This window comes from Rousettus aegyptiacus, unplaced genomic scaffold (assembly GCF_014176215.1).
Source record: "Rousettus aegyptiacus isolate mRouAeg1 unplaced genomic scaffold, mRouAeg1.p scaffold_m13_p_6, whole genome shotgun sequence".
NCBI classification, from domain to species: domain Eukaryota; kingdom Metazoa; phylum Chordata; class Mammalia; order Chiroptera; family Pteropodidae; genus Rousettus; species Rousettus aegyptiacus.
The window spans coordinates 34613169-34620300 of record NW_023416309.1 but is presented as its reverse complement, the minus strand read 5'-3'; the positions used below and the strand labels follow the sequence as shown (position 1 = coordinate 34620300).

General features: G+C 38.4%; 1 pseudogene; it reads left to right on the top strand.

Moving 5' to 3' along the window:
• Positions 1-425: 425 nt before the first annotated feature.
• On the top strand, positions 426-544 carry LOC118604579 (annotated as a pseudogene).
• The last annotated feature ends 6588 nt before the right edge of the window (positions 545-7132 follow it).

Genomic DNA, 7132 nt, shown 5'->3' with positions numbered 1-7132 from the left:
GGAGAAGGCGAGAGGGGGTAGACATGAAAGAAGATTGGCCTCACGTCGGTCGTTTTTTTGAAGCTGAAAAAGCCTTTCTGAGCTTCATGGGACTATTTTGCTATTTTTGCATATGTTTAAGATTTTTAAGTAATAATTTAGACGGGAAGAAAATAAAGAAAGAGAAAGGAAATAAAGGAAGATCCTAGCCTTTGCATACAAACTTGAATTCAAATTTTGACTCTTCCACATACCAGCTATGAGACTCAAGGTTCCTACTTATCGATACCTACATATTGTCAGTTTCCTTAACTGTGATGGGACCAAAAAAAGCACTTGTCACTTGTCTCCTAGCGTGGGTGATAAGAATCAAATGAAATCATATGTGTAAATTATGTCTAATAAATAGTATGTAATAACTGGTAAGTGTTATTAAGACCAAATGTGTCTATGGCCATACTACCCTGAACAAGCCTGATCCCATCTGATCTCAGAAGGTGAGCAAGGTCAGGCCTTGTTAGTACTTGGATGGGAGACCACCTAAGAAGACCAGGTGCTGTAGGTGTAAAAAATAAAAAATAATTTAAAAAATAAGAGATCGTAAGCTGACAAGGTCCTTGCAATCTGTGAGGTCAACCAAGGGTTGTCTTGCCTAAAAAATAAAAAGTAAATAAAATACCAAATGTTAAACATGTTAGCCAAGTATAATAAGTGCTAAAAAATTACATTTTAATAACAATAACTACTTAAATTGGAGAGTACTTAATAGATACCTAGTACTGTTATATATGTTTTGTATGTAAAAACTCTTTTAATCCTCATACCTAAAGTGAATCCTCTTTAACAAGATTAAAGTTTCTAGTAAATAGTGACATTATAAAAAGTGATAGACGCTGATGGAAACTAAACTTTTAAAAATGAAACTATATAAAAATAAGTTTATTTTATTTTATATTAAACCATATTTGGAAAATAATAGTAAATGTGCTTTAATTCATAGCACAACAAATAACTAAGTTTTGGAAGTTTTGGCACATTTTTTGGCAACATTACATGATAGCATAATAGTAATATTTTTCATTTCACAACTTATTTTGCAGCGCAGTTATTAAAAATAGTCATTCTCACAAAAGTAGTCATCCATTTTCTGAAGGATTTCTTAATATTTTCTTTTGAAGCATCCTGTCAATTTTCTCTCCTTCATTGGATAAGTGGACTGATTCTGCGAGTTCCACATTTGTTAAAAGTTTTGTCTGAAACCATAGGAATTCTCCAACGTCACCCTTGAGAATGCTTCACATAATCCTGCATCTTTGCAAGATTTTTAAAAATGATTTTAGCTAGGATAGATGCCGATGTTAGGTTAGATGGAAGGGGGACAGAAGTATTCAAAGGGGCATTAGTTTTATAAATTGTTAGTTATTAGGGAATTCTTCTTCCTTGTGCAACCTGCCAATTTTGGGGACTAGAATAGTGGATCTCAGATGACCCTTTATACTGTGAAAAAGTTTCATGTAGTGCTATACTCCCAAAAAGCATCAGAATTGATATTTGAGTAACTCAGACCAAAATTATTTGGCCTAATTATCTTTATAATTCCCCTTAAAATCTCTATTTCCCTTTGACTTTTTTGGATGTAAATTAAACAACTTCCTCTTAAACTCTTTCAGAGATGTACAGGGATGAGAAGAGTACCAGGGGCCACCAAAGGGAAGATTAAGAAATTAAACATGTACCTTGGCCTTTTATTGCTCGATGTTAACCAAAATTCAAACTCTTGCCACTTTACCAGAGAATCCCTTTCAATTCAATTTAGGCAAATAAATATTTCAGCTCTAACATACAAAGTCAAATGGGGAATGACACCATAGGGAGTAAAATATTGCTGTATTTTAGTCATACTACCGAATTTAAATATAATCTCTATTGATTATTTTAAATAATGTCATTATGTAAAAAAATCTGAGAAGTATTTGACAGGTATCAGGGGGAAAGTACATCAATATACCCCGAGAGATTTTACTTCCTGAATCACCTAAAGCCTTGTGAAAATAAACAGTTTACAGCCAAATGAGTTTATATCCATAAGTATAAAAACCTGCCTATCTATGTCAATAATGATGAAACTTGCCTGAGCACATCAGATCACATTTTGGAGCATGTTACAAATAGATTCTCAGGTTTCTCCCATTGAGATTCTAATCAGTAGTTATAGGTATAGAGTTCAGGAATCGATATATTTTAACAAGCATCCTGGGAATTTTTATGTTCACAAGAGTTTTAAAAACACTGACTTAGTCAAGTTAGGACTTTAAGAGTAAGGATGATTAAGCAGTGCTTCCATCTGATCTTTGGAGTCAATGTGGAAAGTAAATTAGAATGGGCTTTGTTGGCAGGCAGATGATGGGTTGCTTCTTGGCTCTGCCTCTTACTATCTCTAAGCCTTTGAACAAGTAACTAACATTTCTAAGCTTCTTTTTCCTTGTGTGTAAAGTGAATATAATACTGACTCAAAAGATGTTACAGAGCTCAGTAAGTAAATGAGAGAACTCAGCACAATACATAATGTATAGTAAGTGTGCAATAACTATTAATTCCCTTCACTTTTTATATTGCTGAAAAATGGGGCCAATGAAGAATACTATAGGGCAATACGAGCAAAGAGTGCTGATATTCTTTATATTCTTCAGATGGGTGCTGTATTCCCTTTCTCTACCATCACCCCTACCACCAACTGCTGTTTCTCATTCACCCCTACCCTACAATCACACAGGACTTCCTTGGGATAAAATTAGACACAACCAAGCTGTATTGCCTCAGTGCTGCCACCTGGTGACAGGTATGAAGAACTGGGACTTTTCTCTTCCTCATCGAGGGGCTCAAACCCAGACTGCATTCTCCCCTTTTTCCCTAGGACTATTTCCCCTTCTATTACTAGCAACAGACATTTTCTTTCACATAAAACCTCTCTTTTCTTTCCCTTCTTTTGCTCAGAAACCTTTGAAAACTCTTCGTCTTACCTCCTCAACACTCTCCATCTGTGTTCCATCGGGTTGCCAAAACCAACCTCCATAGAGGCTGATTAGCATAAGGGCAGCTCTAGGGGCTCTCCTAACTGCAACACAGAACAGAAAAACCATCTGTTCAAAAGTGAAATTGGAATAAAAAGCCTTGCTATCAACCTGGGAAGTCTTGGAGGGGCCCAGAAGTTCTATTCAAAATCACTCCAGAAACTTGTGCCTCTCTCTTAACCTTTAAGAAAAACTTTCTCAAATACCAACACTCATGATCAGTCACAAGCAATTTTTTTTTTTTTTTTTGCTGCTCTTGAAGAGAAGAAACACTCATCCAGGCTCACGCTGGAATCCTGGAAGCCCACAAAGGCGAGAAAGTAGTGATCTTTCCCCTACTCTAAACTGCTTCTTGACGCCTCCGTGTGGGACTCTCTTCATTGTAAAGTGGAGAGAGCAGTCACTGGCCTCCTGCTCGTACCCACCTTAGGTTTCTCCCCTCTATTGTCTTTCTCTCTTTTCTCACCTCCCCGATTCTTGCTTTTCCCACTCCCTAACATAGCACCATCAGACCTGGATTTAAATTCTGCCTGTACCACTTACTAGGTATGAAATGTGGGGTACACTACCCTTCTGGGCCTCGGTGTCCCCGTCTTTAAATTGGAAGTAGTGGCAGCACTGATTTCTTAAGGTCGCTGTGAGGATTAACTGCATTAATAAATTCAGGCGAGAGACGGACTTAACGTTGTGGCTGGCACAGAGTAAGCGCTCAGTGTTAGGCTTGCGCTAGTCCCTTCGCGTCTTTCCCCTACGCATAGGCTTGCTGATCCTGGGGGGATAGTCCTTGACTCTTTATATCAGACTCTCACTACTGCCAGAGGATGTGTTAACCTGGCTCTGGAGAAGGGGGGGAGATTAAGAACCCTGGGAGACTTTTCCTGAGGGAGATACAATTTTCCTCCTTCCTATTTTCGAGCCTCAACAACTCTTTCAGGTCAAGAACTAACAGGAGCAGTTTAACCTTTGAATAAACTTTTTTTTTTTTAACCTAAAGTCAGAGTACATTTTTAAAAATCGTTATCCTGATAACAAGTGAGGCATGATTATTGAGGATAATTTGGGAAAACACAGAAAAGTTCAGAGCAGATAGAAATCACCCGAAAACCCTTCCTTCCAGAGATAACCACTAATAACATTGACAAGCTTTTCCACTGGCATATATCTCTATGCTTGTTAAAAATAGACTCTTACCACTTTTTTTTTTTTTTTGGCTTAAACCATAGAATTTTATTTTCTTACAGTCTTGAAGGTTGGAAGTCTGATCAGGGGCTTATCACATGGCAGTCTCCCCTGTCTCTTCTTATGAGGACACTAACCCCATGGTATCAGGGCCCCATCCCTAAGACCTCAGTAAATGTTAATGACCAATTTTAAGCCTTATCTCCAAATGTCGTCACTTTGGGAGTTAGAACTTTAACATATGAATATATTTTCATTAAAAATGTTAGCTAAATTATAATACAATGGGTTTATTATTGTCACTTAAAATAAAGCAGTAAATACACTTCTCAGTTTTAATTTTTAATACATAAATATTGATAGACATGTAAAAATTAATAAACAGAAAACTCATTTAAAGCGAAGTAGGGAGGCCATAAAGGGGAGCCCTCATGCCCTATGTCTGTCTCGAAACACAAAAGGGAGAACTCTTTGTCATAGCCCTCCCGACTTCTTCTCCTCTGTATAAAAAAATTTCCTTCCCTTTGTTTTAGCAGACTTGCATGTGCCTTGCATGTACCAGATTGCAACTCCTTGTTGTTCCCAAATAAACACATTTTTGCTGGAGTAATAACTATCTAGCTGACATTTTGTTTGCTGTCAACATATTTAACCCACATGAACAAAAGCTCTTTGGGGTTCTCAGTAATTTTTCAGAGTGTGAATGGATCCTGAAACCAAAAAGATCACCTTTGAGCAACACTCATCCCCGTATGACTTACAGGAGAACTTTCTTGGATTTTTTTCTTGACAGAATTCTTCTGTATTTGACATGCCTACAACCCATGGGCTATGTGATAATTCTGCACACCCACCAGTTTTCTGGTTGAACAAAATTTTGGGGGGAAAAATTTTCTTCATACAATGTTTTGTGATGTCCCTTGGCCTTAGCTGTTTACATATTAAATATACCTCTATTCTTTTTCCTCTAGTTGTGACAATTCGAATAGTATTATTTGGCCCTAATACCATCTAAAACAGTGCTGTGTAGACATTGAAATCATGTTGTGACCCCTACCATTTTTTAATGTTTTTCTTATATTTTAATGATTTGTTTTTGTCACTTAACTTTCATAGTGAATATTTCTCATTATCCATCTTGAAAATGTACCATAATTATTTATACGGTCTCCATCGTTTCCAATTTTATACAATTAAAACAACTCTGAAATGAACATTTTCATCAGAAATTTTGTTGTCAACTCTAAGTATTTTGGGGGGATTAATATCCGGAGGTAGATTGCTGGTTCAGAAAGTAATGCCCTTCTTAAGACTCTTGGTAGCCTTGCAAAACTTTTGCAGAGAAGTTGTACCACTTTACAAACCCATTAGCAAAGTCTGAAAGACCAAAGAGGTCCATTTTTAGTCTCGGGGTCCTGGTGAAATAACCTCTTTGGCTTGAGTAGAGGTTATAAAGGGCTTCCTACCAGAGCATTCGAGAGGAGTGGACACTGCTTCCTGTGGCTTGCTTTCTTCAAGAGACGCTCTGGTGCATTAAAGAGGCATCGTGCTTCAAACAATGCCTATGGGCTGACACTGAATTTCTCTATTATCTTTTCAGTGAAACTCCAAAGACACCAGCACTGAAACTGGCCTGCCTGCTTAATGGCACCCTGTAAACCACCAACGCCACCCCATTATTAGCTAACCGAGCTGCCTCATGTGCTGCCCTCATAACATTATCACAAGCAGTAACTTTCTGCTAACGTGTTTCTTGTCTGTCTCTCCCATGATAATAGGAGCTCTATGATGGACCATCTTGTCTTGTTCATCGCTGTAAGCCTAGCCCCTAGCAGGCGCTACATAAATGTTATTGAATGACTAAATGATACTTCTTTGTCCTTCAAAGAGCTTCCTGCCCCTCAAGTTTACAAGAGTTCTTTGGCATCCATAAACAGATGCATATTTTTAATAGTCACTTACAATATAGCCACTTCTACTACCAAGGAGGATGGACTTTCTTGACTGGCATAGTCAACTTTGTCAACAAAATCCACTGTTATACACATGAACTTCCCGGTTCAGAAAGTCACTTAGAGGAGTGCCCCGGGCACGAAGAAGTAGCTTTACTGCTGCTTCACTGGGGTGGAGTTCAGTGCTGGCTTAGAACTCTCATACTGGCCTAGAGGTCACCCCTGGGATTTCAATTATAATGGGATATTTTAGCTGTTCAATTTGGACCAGCTGGGCTGTTCACAACCCCATGAAGTGAGTGCCAGCTATTGAGAGAATTGATTTACTGTCACTTAAAGTTTGAAATGCCCAAATTAAATGTCTTCGTAGTGTACAGAGAGTATAGGAACCAAACTACCTGCTTTGAATGCCAGCCCTCTCATTTCCTAGTTGTATGACTCTGGGTAAGTTACTTTACTGTGATTGTCTGTAAAACAGGGATACTTGTAGTACCTTCCTCGTATTGTTTTCAGGAAGATTAATGAGCTAACACACATAAAGCACTCAGAATTGTGCCTTGCACACAGTAAGGACCAGAGAGTATTCACTGTCATTGTTACTGCTATCTGTGGCCATCATCTTTTACTGATGACATCACCTTCAACTTCTTCTTCAGCCCTGCTCTCGCCCCTACCAACTCTTCTTTCTCATTTCTCAGATCTCAGTCATTCAATAGTAGAGACCTATCAAGCACCAGCTCCATGCCAGGCACTGTGCTAAGGGTCGAGAGCACAAGTTGGCCCTTTTTCTTAGAATTAAGGAAACAGACAAGAAGGCATGTGATTACAACACAGCATGGTAAAAGCTAGGATGGGGGTAGGTGTGTGGGCTGCCAAGGGGGCCACCTGACCTAGCCATGGCAAACCAGAAAAGTTTTCCTGAACAAGAAGACCTAGAAGATGAGCAGAAAT